Source organism: Lygodium microphyllum, chromosome 2 (genome assembly GCF_053477565.2).
Source record: "Lygodium microphyllum isolate KBCC chromosome 2, Lygodium_microphyllum_v1.1.10, whole genome shotgun sequence".
In the NCBI taxonomy this organism is placed as follows: domain Eukaryota; kingdom Viridiplantae; phylum Streptophyta; class Polypodiopsida; order Schizaeales; family Lygodiaceae; genus Lygodium; species Lygodium microphyllum.
Genome location: NC_141136.1, coordinates 161,248,780 through 161,261,443, shown reverse-complemented (window position 1 = coordinate 161,261,443; position 12,664 = coordinate 161,248,780).

Below are 12,664 nucleotides of genomic sequence, written 5' to 3'. Positions count from 1 at the left end.
ATGGGCAATCCCTTCCATTTAATAAGATATTCCATGATAATACAGCTCCTTTAAAGAACCTTCTCCCACTTGCAACAATCTTCTCGGGTTCATAGATGACTAATCGATTCTTATAAAGGGGAGGTAATTCTTCAAGAACTTGAATATTAGGACCAATATGCTTTTTTAGTTGAGAGATATGAAAAACATTGTGAATATGGATGGGTGAATGCAAATCAAGTTGCTGGGCAAGATCTCCAACTTTTCTTAAAATTTGATATGGACCATAATAGCACTGATAAGCGAGCTTATTATGTCCACTTTTAATAGAAGCATAATGGAACTTAGGTACTTTCAAGAAGATCCATTTTCCCTCTTCAAATTCCACATCTTTGCTTATCATCAACATAATGTCTCGTAGTTGCTTGTGCTTTTCAAATATTTTTCTTACATTGCTTCATTAGTGCCTCCATCTTTTCTCGCTCTTCACTTCATCATGAAACAATGCTAAAGGTACTTGGACCTTGTAGCCATATAAAGTCTCAAATGGTGACATGCCTATACTCATGTGGTATGTGCTATTGTAGCAAAAATCCACAAGATGAATCCAATGATCCCATGCATTTTGTGTGCCATGGTAAAAATGTTGCAACTAGACTTCCAACCACTTGTTTGACTCTTTCAGTTTGATCATCCGTTTGTGGGTGGTATGCAATACTTGGAGTTAAATTTGTTCCCATGGAAAAAAAAGGCTTTTCCAAAAATTCCCCATGAATTTTGTGTCTCTATAAAAAACAATCTTCATAAGTAAACCATGAAGTCTACAAACTCCTTCCATGAATTTATCTATCACTTATTTGGCTAAATACTAAACATTTACGAGTATAAATGGGCTGATTTGGTAAGAAGATTAACCACAACAAAAGTACTATTCCAACCCTACTTAGTGGTAGGTAATCCTGTAATAAAGTCCATGCCAATGTCAGTTTATTTACCATGTGGAATGGGTAATGGCAGGGATAAAGTTGACCACTAGGCAACAAATTGGAATCTTTATTCCGTTTGATATGGTAAGCTGTGCATCACATATTCTTTGATGTCTTTCTAAATTCCTTTCCACTAAAAGAATTTATGGAACTTATCAAAGGTTTTAAATAAACCAATATACATTCTCAAAGGAGAAGAATGCATCTCCTATAAGATCATTTGCTTAAAAGATGTATTAAACAATTTTTGTACCCTTTAGTTTAAGGGAAATTAACTTAATTGGGGTTGGAGTATAAAAGGCAAGAGTGTACCATTGTAAACATATTTTTGCACATTTATAAACTTCTCCATTTTTTGGAGCTTGAGGATCCTTACCTTCCCCACAAACATTGAGGGTGGATACTCAATGCCCACCATAGCAAGAGAGGGATTTCTTGTAGCAGTCTCTCATCCGTGATTCTCATTGTATCCATTTTCATCTATGGCATGGCTATGGCCATTTGATTTAATTTTTATTTTTTGAACTTTTTTATTATTTTAATTCATTCTAAGCTAAGTTTATACTTAGAAGGGGCAGCAAGTAACACTTAATGGCATAGAGAGAAAACAAGTGGAAGTAATCAATAAAATGAAGATAAAGAGAGAGATCAATGCATTGTCTTGCATTTTCATACTTTTCCTCTCAAAGGTGGATGAACATTAGCAATCTTCAACACTTAAAGAGCATGATCCATGTCTTTGTAAACTTTTCAAAGAGTTTAAATATATATTTGTCTCTTATATTATTACTGCCTAAGAGAGAACTGGACCATCCGTTGATTTCACACCTGACACTAAACCTATCAACAAATCCCCTTGCATGTTGTGAAAGTATGAAAGAGAAGAAGTGGAGAAATAAGTTAAAGACTTGTTGGAAATATGGTTTATTCAGTCTAGTCAATCACCCTTTGCTTCTCTTATACTACTTGATAAGAAGAAAGATGGATCCTACAAGATATGCATTGATTATAAGAACCTCAACAAGAGCACTATAAAGAACAGGTACCCAATCCCCCACATTGATGATTTATTATATAAACTCAAGGATGAAAATGTGTTAACCAAGATAGATCCTACAAGATGTCCATTGATTATAAGAACCTCAACAAGAGCACTATAAAGAATAGGTACCCAATCCCCCACATTGATGATTTATTATATAAACTCAAGGATAAAAATGTGTTTACCAAGATTGACTTGAGGTGAGACTACCATCAAATTAGGATGAAGGAAGGTGATGAGTACAAGACAATTTTTAGAACAGAAAGGGCTCTCTACCACTTCTTGCTTATGCCATTTGGGCTTTCAATGCACATGCTACTTTCTAGGCCCTTGTGAACAAGGTTCTACAACCATTCTTGTATATATTTGTCTTTGGTATTCTTTGATGATATTCTTATATATAGAAGGAACAGAGAGCATTATTTGTAGCATGTCGGTGCAATCCTTCTTACATTGAGACAACACAAGCTTTTTGCAAAGGAAAGCAAGTGTACTTTTTATTGCTAGCAAGGTAGAATATTTGGGTCATATTCAAGATGAGAAAGGAATTAGAGTGGATCCAAAGAAGGTAAATGCATTAAAGATTGGCCCATACCACAAAATTCTACTTCATTAAGAGGATTTCTCTAACTATCTTCTTTCTGTCAAAGATTCATCAAGAATTATGCCCATATAGCTACTTCTCTCACATTGATAGATTGAAGAAATATGCTTTCTTTTGGGATGTTATAGCCACGAAGAGCTTTGATGAGCTGAAAATTTTCCTTATTTTAACACCTATTTTAGTGTGCTTAAGACTTTTCTAAAGAATGCACCATCTATGTTGATTCTAGTGGTTGTGGTATTGGGATTGTTCTATGTCAAGTACATGGTGTTATTGCCTATGAAAGTAGAAAGTTGGATGACAAAGAAAGAGAACTCTACATATATGAGAAAGAAATGCTAGCCATACTTCATGCTATTAAGAAGTGGCATCACTACATTTATAACAGCCATTTCAAAGTCAAAAGTGATTACCGAATGTTGAAGTATTTTCTTTCACTTCATGCTATTAAGAAGTGGCATCACTACATTTATAACAGCCATTTCAAAGTCAAAAGTGATTACCGAATGTTAAAGTATTTTCTTTCACAGCCTAATCTATCTCCTGAGCAAAGAAGGTGCCAATTAGCTACATTACAGATATGTGACTTTGAAATCTCTTATATGGCATGCAAGGATAATATAGTGGTAGATGTATTTTCTAAGATGTGGGGATGCTCCATTTCTACTATTTTTATTCTCTACAAAGATTAAATCCAAGACATACATGAAGAATATTTGTTAGATGAGCAAACAACCACCCAACACTATGAAGAAATTACAACAAAGTAGATTATATTTGACTCCTTAGATATATTTTAATCAAAAGACCTTATAAGCGATGCATTCTTCTCCTTTGGTAGGGCATATTGGCTTGTTTAAAACCTTTGATAAGATCCATACATGCTAATAGAATAAATATTCCAATTTGTTGCCTAGTGGTTTACTTTAGCCATTACCCATTCCACATGGTAAATGGACTAATATCAGCATGGACTTTAATACAATATTTCCTACCACTAAATAGGGTTGGGATAGTACTTTTATTGTGATTGATCATCTTACCAAATCAATCCATTTGATATCCACAAAGTCTAGTATTTAGCCAAACAAGTGGCATATCAATTCATGGAATGGAGAATTTTTAGAAAATCCTCTTTACTCCAAGTACAACTTACCACCCATAAATTGATGGTCAAACTAAAAGATTCAACAAGTGGTTGGATGTCTACTTGCGATACTTTTGTCATGACACACAAAATGCATGGGATTATTGGGTTCATATTGCAGAGTTTTGCTAACACATCATCACATGAGTATATGCATGTCACCCTTTGAGGCTCTATATGGTTACAAGGTTCACGTATCTTAAGCATTGTTTAATGATGAAGTGAATCTTCTTGCTAAGGAAAAATTAGAAAAGATGGAGATCCTTATGAAGCAATGTAAGGAAAATATTCAAAAGCCACAAGAGACTATGAGATCTTATATTGATAATAAGCGAAGGCATGTGGACTTTGAAGAGGAGAATAGGTCTTCTTGAAAGTACCTAAGTCTCATTATACTTCTCTTAAAGGTGGACATAATAAGCTTGCTCATCACAATTGTGGTTCATGTAGACCTTGAAGAGGGAGAATAGGTCTTCTTGAAAGTATCGTCCCATTATACTTCTCTTAAAGGTGGACATAATAAGCTTGCTCATCGCTATTATGGTCCATATCAAATCTCAAGAAAAGTTGAAGATCTTGCCTACCAACTTGATTTGCCTTCAACCACTAGATTCATAATTTTTTTCATGTCTCTTAGCTCAAAAAGTATATTGGTCCTGATATTCAAGTTCTTCAAGAACTACCTCCCCCTGTGATGAGGATGGGTTAATCATCTATGAACCTAAAAGGATTGTTGTGACAAGCATGACAAGGTTCTAAGAAATTGTTTTATTATGAAATATCTTATTAAATGAAAAGGATTTTCCATGGAAGAATCTTTTTGGTAGCATGCTTTATATTTGGAATAATTTCCATGGCTCTACTAAGAGGATATTATCTCACTGAATAGTGGAAAACTTGTTGTATAAAATTTTTGCATTCAAAATAATTGGCCTGCCGATGTCACAATTGTATTTTGAAGGATGGATGAAGGATACTTCATTTCTATACCTCATATGCACCAATCCGACATGTCTATCAAAGGTTATGGGCCATTTTCTCTATAGGTACCCTAATCAAGATAGAATTTTAGAAATTCACTATTTGATCTTGATAATGTTTCTCCAAGGCTACTTCAACATTGGGCCTTTTCTATTTATTTCTACTATTCATTTACCTTTTTTACCTTCAAATTTTTAGGACAAAATTTTTGGGTAGGGATGGATTGTCATAAAATAATTTGTGTGCCCTTTAGTTTAGGAAAATTTATCTTAATTGGGATTGGAGTATAAAAGGCAAGAGTGTGTCATTATAAACATCTTTTTGCACATGTTTAAACTTCTCCATTTCTTAGAGCTCGAGGGTTCTTACCTTCCCTACCAACAATGAGGGTGAGTACTTGATGCCCACCATAAGAAGAGACAGATTTCTTGCAGTAGCCTCTAATCCATGATTCTCATTGTACCTTTGATATCATCTAGCTATGGCTTCTTTTTATTGTAGATTTAACATATTTTCATATATGGCATGGCTATTACCATTTGATTCAATTGTTGTTTCCTGAATTTCTTGTTATTTTAATTCAAACTAGACTAAGTTCATTTCACAAATATACATTGTCGTTGAACCAAAGAAATCCATTCTGCCACTTGAAATTGGAAAATTCAGATCCATTGCCTTGTTGTAATTTCTTCAAGATGTTGGTTGTTTGCTCATCTAACAAATATTCTTCATATATGTCTTGGATCCTATTTTTATAGAGAGTAGAAATAGTAGAAACAGAACATGCCCACGTCCTAGATAATGCATCTACCACTACATTATCCTTGTCTACCATATAAGAGCTCGCAAAGTCATATTCCTATATATGTAGCTAGCCACATTATTTTCTTAAAAGATAGATTAGGTTGTGAAATAAAATACTTTAGCACTTGGTGACCACTTTTGACTTTGAAATGGCTACCATAAATGTAGTGATTCTTTCTTTTAGGATTCTATAGCCATGAAGAGCTTTGATGAGCTAAACTCCTCTCAATCACTGATAGATTGAAGAAATATACTTTCTTTTGGGATAATATGCCATTTGATTCAATTATTGTTTCTTGAATTTCTTCTTATTTTAATTCAATCTAGGCTAAGTTCATTTCATAAATATACTCTACCTTGAGCCAAAGAAATCCATTTTGCCACTTGAAATTGAGAAATTCAGATCCATCGCCTTGTTCTAATTTCTTCAAGATGTTGGTTGTTTGCTCATCTAATAAATATTCTTCATGTATATCTTGGATCCAATCTTTATAGAGAGTAGAAATAGAACATGCCCACATCCTAGATAATGCATCCACTACATTATCCTTACTACGTGCTATATAAGAGATCTCAGAGTCATATCCCTATAATGTAGCTAACCGCCTTGTTTGCTTAGGAGATAGGTTAGGTGGTGAAAAAAAATACTTTAGCACTCGGCGATCACTTTTGACTTTGAAATAGTTGCAATAAAAGATAGTCCTAGAAATCCTCTCAATGAAGTAGAATTTTGTGGTATGGGCCAATCTTTACTACATTGTACCTTCTTTGGATCTATACAACAACATCCAAATAAGTGGCTCTGTAAGGTATACAATAGTAGACCATGTGCATAAACGAGTAAGCATACATAGCATCCACTCTCTAACATGGACGGGCAGCAGTAGGCCAACTAGCATAGAAGCTAGACAACAGAGGAGCAAGAAAGTCATAACTGTTTGCCAATCCCAAGCATTGTAAAGTCCACTAATCAACCAGGTATCCTACAACAAATCCAAGAATCGATGAGCAATCAAAGTTCAATCAAACAACTGCTAAAGAGTAGAGCAATCACTACTCATACATGTAGAAGCATCCACCAAACATAAACCCATATCATCCCGAATAGTCGGGAGCACCCCATAGACCTAGGCATAGCCGGGTAAAGCATTAAATACCTTCAGCCCTTGTAATTTCCATCATGTAAAAAACTATTCAATCTGAGCAAATCAGTGCTCAATGCAAGCTCAACTTCATGTCCAAATAAAAGACATACATTCCCAAGTCATATAGCATCAATAGGAGCCTAGTAGGCATCAGATAGCCATGAGTCATAAGCATTACACACTCAAGAATTGTGTGCTGCCCTGTTTCTAGCATGTAAAAAACTTGTTAAACTGAGCAAAATGGTCCTCAATCCAAGATCAATTTGATGTCTAACCAAGAAGCATATATCCCCATATGTATAGGTAGCCATTGAGCACAAATGAGCATCATCTGACCACCTCTACTGATTCCAGACAGGAGGAACAGGGGGCTGCCCTGTATGACAGTATGCGTGCTATAGGTATTGTCAAAAATTTGAAGTGGGGAGTGCTTAAGTTGGTGGTAAGTCCAAGAGCCAATGCTTAGGACATAATAGAGACATCCAAGTCCATTATTAATGGAATAAGAGGGCTGCCCAAGGAGTATAAAGGGGCTGGAGAACTCGTGACCTGCTGTTGTAAAAACAAGCGCAGATTCAGTGCAGACCTGCCTGGGGGTATTCAACACATGGTTGACCATCAAGGAGCCCAAGGGGGGCACCAGTAGGGGCCAAAGATGGCATACACAAGCCTCAACCAAGCCATGGTAGGCAGCAAGTGAGATAAGAGGGGAGGAGCTGCTAATGGAGTTTGAGATCAAGCTGAAAGAGACTTGCAGGCCATCACATGATAAGGCCTAATGTAGATCCTTGTCTTGGGGCTACTATAGGTGTCGCCAAGGTTGGGGGGTGTTGCCAAGAAGCCAAAGAAGACTCCAGATCAAGCTAGGTAAGCAACCAAGCTCTCCAATGGTTGCCACAAGGTCAAACCCTGCTGTGAACCTATGAGCTGAAAACTGAGTGAGAGAAGAACTCCCATACCTCGTGTCGATGCCGAGAAGAGGCCGGGAAGCACTCACAAAAGGACCCACTCTGATACCAATTGAAGGGGATGCAATGGCAGTGGTGAAGGAGAAGAGGAAGATGCGAGAGAGAAAAGCACACACAATGTAGGTGCTGTCCAACTGAACTGACAGCCTTATTGCACTATCACATTATATATGAATAAAGAATGGGCGGTCACAGTGTACACGGGTAGGCCCAAAGGCCTTTTACCCCAACAATAACAAGATATGGCTTTTGCAAAAAAACGGGTTGCAAGCACAATCTCCTTTGATGACATTTTTTCAGCTTTGATGTCTTTGATGTCAAATGGCCACTCACACATACTCAATGAAGCCTTATGAAGCTCCCAAACAAGCCACAACAAGCTCTTGCATAAGCACAAAGCATAAACCTTGATGCATACCTTAACAAGAACAGTGGATGCCTTTCTTCTTCAATAGAGACTCTTATCTTCAAGCTCTAGATCTAGACTCCTTCAATGCCAAGCTCCAGAGAGCCCATTCATGAGTGCTCAAGAAGTGGATTGGTTGCAATATAGTGGTGGAAGTAAATTGAAGGAGCATCGCTTGAATCATGAGGCCACTATTAAACCTTCAAAGACCTTTAGACTAGAATACACAAAAGCAAGAAGGTGAGTCTATTACAAGCTCTTGGTCATTGGTTTTCTTACTTGCTTGGGATACTGAGAAGAGAGTGAAGAGTTTCAAGATCATAATATGAACCAACCATGTAAGAGATGCTTGAGTCAAAGAGCATTCAAGATCTTAACATAATAAGAGTCTATCAAATGCCCCATTTGTCATGTGCATAGCTTGACAGTGAGCAAATCATAATATGACAATGTTGCACTCTATGACAACGGAGAACACAACTTCAAAGGTTGCACTCGATAACTTGAAATTTAGTGGTTAAGAAACCTAAATTTGAATTTCAGTTGAAACTAAATTACTTTCAATTAAAAGTATAAACATTTTATAAATGTGAAATACAAAACTTTTCTCTAATTAGAGAAACATGAAAAGCTTAGAAATGAATGTTCGAAATCATTAAGTATAAGAACGAAAAGTGCAAACAATTATAGAATCTTTAAGCTAGAGAGAACTCAACAAAAATGAACTCAAGAAATGCACATGTGAAATTTGGGTATCAATGAAAATAGATGTATCTTAAAAATATGAAATCCATAAACCTTGATGTAGAGTACTTGGTATGAGTAAAAATAAGTAAATGTATAGGTAATTTAATGAATATCACTTAATAATGGTAGGAAATGTGTATGTAATGCAATAATACTTAAATAAACTTCAAGGTAAATTGTACTTGATAGAAATTAAGAAATCATTTATCATAAATTAATGAAGGTATGAAGATTAGTGGGTATTTCCAAATGAATATAAAAATAATGGAGATTACTTGAAAATAAGAACAAATAGTAATGGAGATTACTTAAAATCAACCATAATTATAACCTTAAAAAGATGTAGCTTGGAAGCATAAACATAAGGAGTTTGTGATTGGAGAAATAGAAATATAGACATAATAGTAAACATTAATGGAGATTACTTTAATATAAGTATAGCATAAAGATGACCCTAAAGAGATGTAATATGTAAACATAAAGACACTTCCAAAACTTAACGAAGAGTAGCTATCCAAAGAAATGAACATGAAAATCTAGTTGAAGAGCTAAAGACATGTACCATAGAATCTTAAAAACAACGTAGTTGAAACCATAAAGCATGTACCCTTAATCTATGCAAAAATCTAAATGTTGATGGAGATAAATTTATATAGACATGAAAAGCTAGCAGGAGACCTAAAGACATATACCATGGAAACATAATGATAACCTAGTTGTACTCGTAAATCCTAAACCCCAATATACAAAGAACATTGAACATTGATGGGCATTCATTAGTGTTGCATGAAAAATGAAAAATGTAAATTAAGAATAGTTTGTGTAAAAACATAAATATAACCACAAACATCGATGGATACAACTTTAAAATAATTGTAACATAAAGATAATCCTTAAGAGATGTAATATAGAAACACAAGACAAAACCAAAATGTACTGGAGATTTGCTATCTAAAGAAAAAAACATAAACCTTGTCAAAGAACAAAAGACATATTATATAGCACTATAAGGATAACCTAGTTAAAACCTTAGACTCCTAATATATAGAGAAACTTAAATGTTGATGGAGATTACTTTAAGATAACCGTAATATGAAGACAATACTAATGAATGTAACATATAAACTTAAACATAATGTTAAACATGATTTGAGTGGCTATGTAGAGAAGTGAACATAAAAACCTAGTTGAAGACCTAAAGACATGTAGCATGGATCCATAAAGACAAACCTAGTTGTAACCATAAATCCTAACCATCAACTTTCATGGGGAGCCCTAAAAGTTGATGGAGATTAATTGGTATTGGAAGAGAAGTGCAAGCATAAATCTAGATTCTAGCTCAAAAAAATAGAGCATAAGATAATGGCAAACATAATGGAGACTAGTTGCAACTAGATTCCTCTTGGTGCTTGGCACCGATATTACAAATACATATATGTAATTATATTATAGATATGTATACACATAAATAAAAACTATACATATAGTTATAATATATAATATGCATGTATTGATGTATATAATACAACTATGCAATACTATTTACATCTATACATTTAACACACACGTGCACACACACGCACACGCACACACGCACATACATGCGCGGACACACTCGTGCGCGCGCATGCACGCGTGCGCACACACACACACATGCACGCACGCACACACATGCACGCATGCACACATGCACACGCACATGCATGCACATGCACACGCACATGCACGCACACGCACGCACATGCACGCACACGCACACGCACATGCACGCACATGCACACGCACACGCACATGCATGCACACGCACACGCACACGCGCACACACACACACACACACACACACACACACACACACACACACACACACACATGTATGTAACTTCATGAGAGGGGGTTGCATGTAGTGAGGGGGGAATTCATGAAGTTGATGCCATATGGACAAAGACAATCGCCCTGAGAGAGGAGCCATCTGACCAAAGACATCCGAGGGGGGAAGGTACTAACTTAAGAGAGGAGAAACATAGCTTTGAAGACACAAGTTGAGAGAGAGAGAGAGAGAGAGAGAGAGAGAGAGAGAGAGAGAGAGAGAGAGAGAGAGAGAGAGAGATTAGTCTAGCAATACCAGCACAAATGGAAGGTTCCATGACACCCTTGGACCTCCATCTCCTCCCTAATAATTCGCAAATCTGCATGGACTCCTCCAAGCTCTCAGGCACGGAAGACTCTTGTTCTTCTTTTTAGTCTTCTTGTTTGTGGGGGGGAGGGGATCAAAAAGCTATGGAGTAGCATTCTTCTTAGTTTTCTTCCTAGTGGCAAAGCTACAACTTCCAAGTGCTCATGTGGCAGGCCTCTCGCAAAACATCACTACACTATGATCTCCTCAATGACTGGTCAAAAGGGTAGGACTTCATGTACACGTAGATGGGCATGATGTGCAACACATTAGGCTAGGTGACATGCACGTGGATGGGCGTTGACAGGGCTGACGAGCATGGACTTGATGCCAGGAGGCATATTCCACGGTGGATTCCGTGAGGTTTTACGGTGGATTCCGTAAACTTAGATGACCGGGGCTCATACGCAAAGAGGATTCTTTGTGCGAGAAGTTGATGGGGACGCCTGTCCTTTTCGGGTGTTTCATTAATTTAGTGTGTACATGGGTGATTCCATAGCGGGTGATTCCGCAAAATGCATATTAAATTAATAAACGTTTATGAGTTTAGAGTGCGCACTCGTAATAAATTAAGGTTAGGATTTATTTCTAACCAGTTGATTTATTTATGTAGTTGAAGACTGCTAGGTATTCACTTTTGTTGGTTTAATTGTGTTATTTTACTAACGATTGTGAATGCTTCAGTTGATGTGTAGAGATAGCAGCAGTGGCGGAGGAAAGCATTGGAGTCTAGCGAGTTTTCGACTCTTGGACTATATTTTGATAGGCGCCACGCCTATATTTTGTTATGTCTATAGAGACATCGATTATTTATTATTATTTTGTATGCGCTTATGCGCTTGGATATGTTATTTCTATTTGGACATTGAGATTGGGCGTGCCAGACACTATGGGCACCGTCCATTAGCTTTATTTTCCTATTTTTGGTAGAAAGCAAACTCAAAAGCTAAAAGCTTGTCATATTTTTGTAATTGGGCTATTTTTGAGCATAAAGATTGGAAATATACATTAAATACATGCTTTGTGAAGCGCTCACACAAGGCATGGGGGAGATTGAACCCAATTTGTCTCTTGTCTCATGTCGTGCTTGCTTTTACATGGGTTTTTGTGCTAAAAAGTAGAGTACTTTGTTCTTGGGGACCTTCCGGGATTCACCACGTGAGCTATCTGCGTCCGATCTGCGCACCAGGACTTGAGTAGGAACACCTTTGCAAAGGGGGTCCTATGTGTCGAGGTGGAGGATGGTGCCCCGCACTAGCCTTTCTATTGATCTTCACTGATAACTTGATAAGGGTGCTAACCAAAAGCTAGAGAATCTAACACTACTAGCATATCTAGAGCTCCGATGCTTCTACTCACTGGACTACCTGCATGTCTCAAGCGATGCCTTGATGGATGCCATCCCGCCTGGACTCACCAACCTCACTGCCAATACCAAAGTAGTATCCTGCTTGGGTTTGGATCCCAAGGTGGCCTCCTCTACCTAGGCCTTTGCTACACCAACCACTGAAGTCCCATCTCACTAGAGCTCAACCTCCCTCAACACCCTTTCCCTCTACCGCAACTACTTGTCTCAACATCGCATGGCTAGGAAAATCCCCCTTTCCTGCTTTTCTCTATCTTTCTCCCCCTCCTCAATCAATCTTCAATTCCATGCATGTGATCCAATAAAAAGGCACATC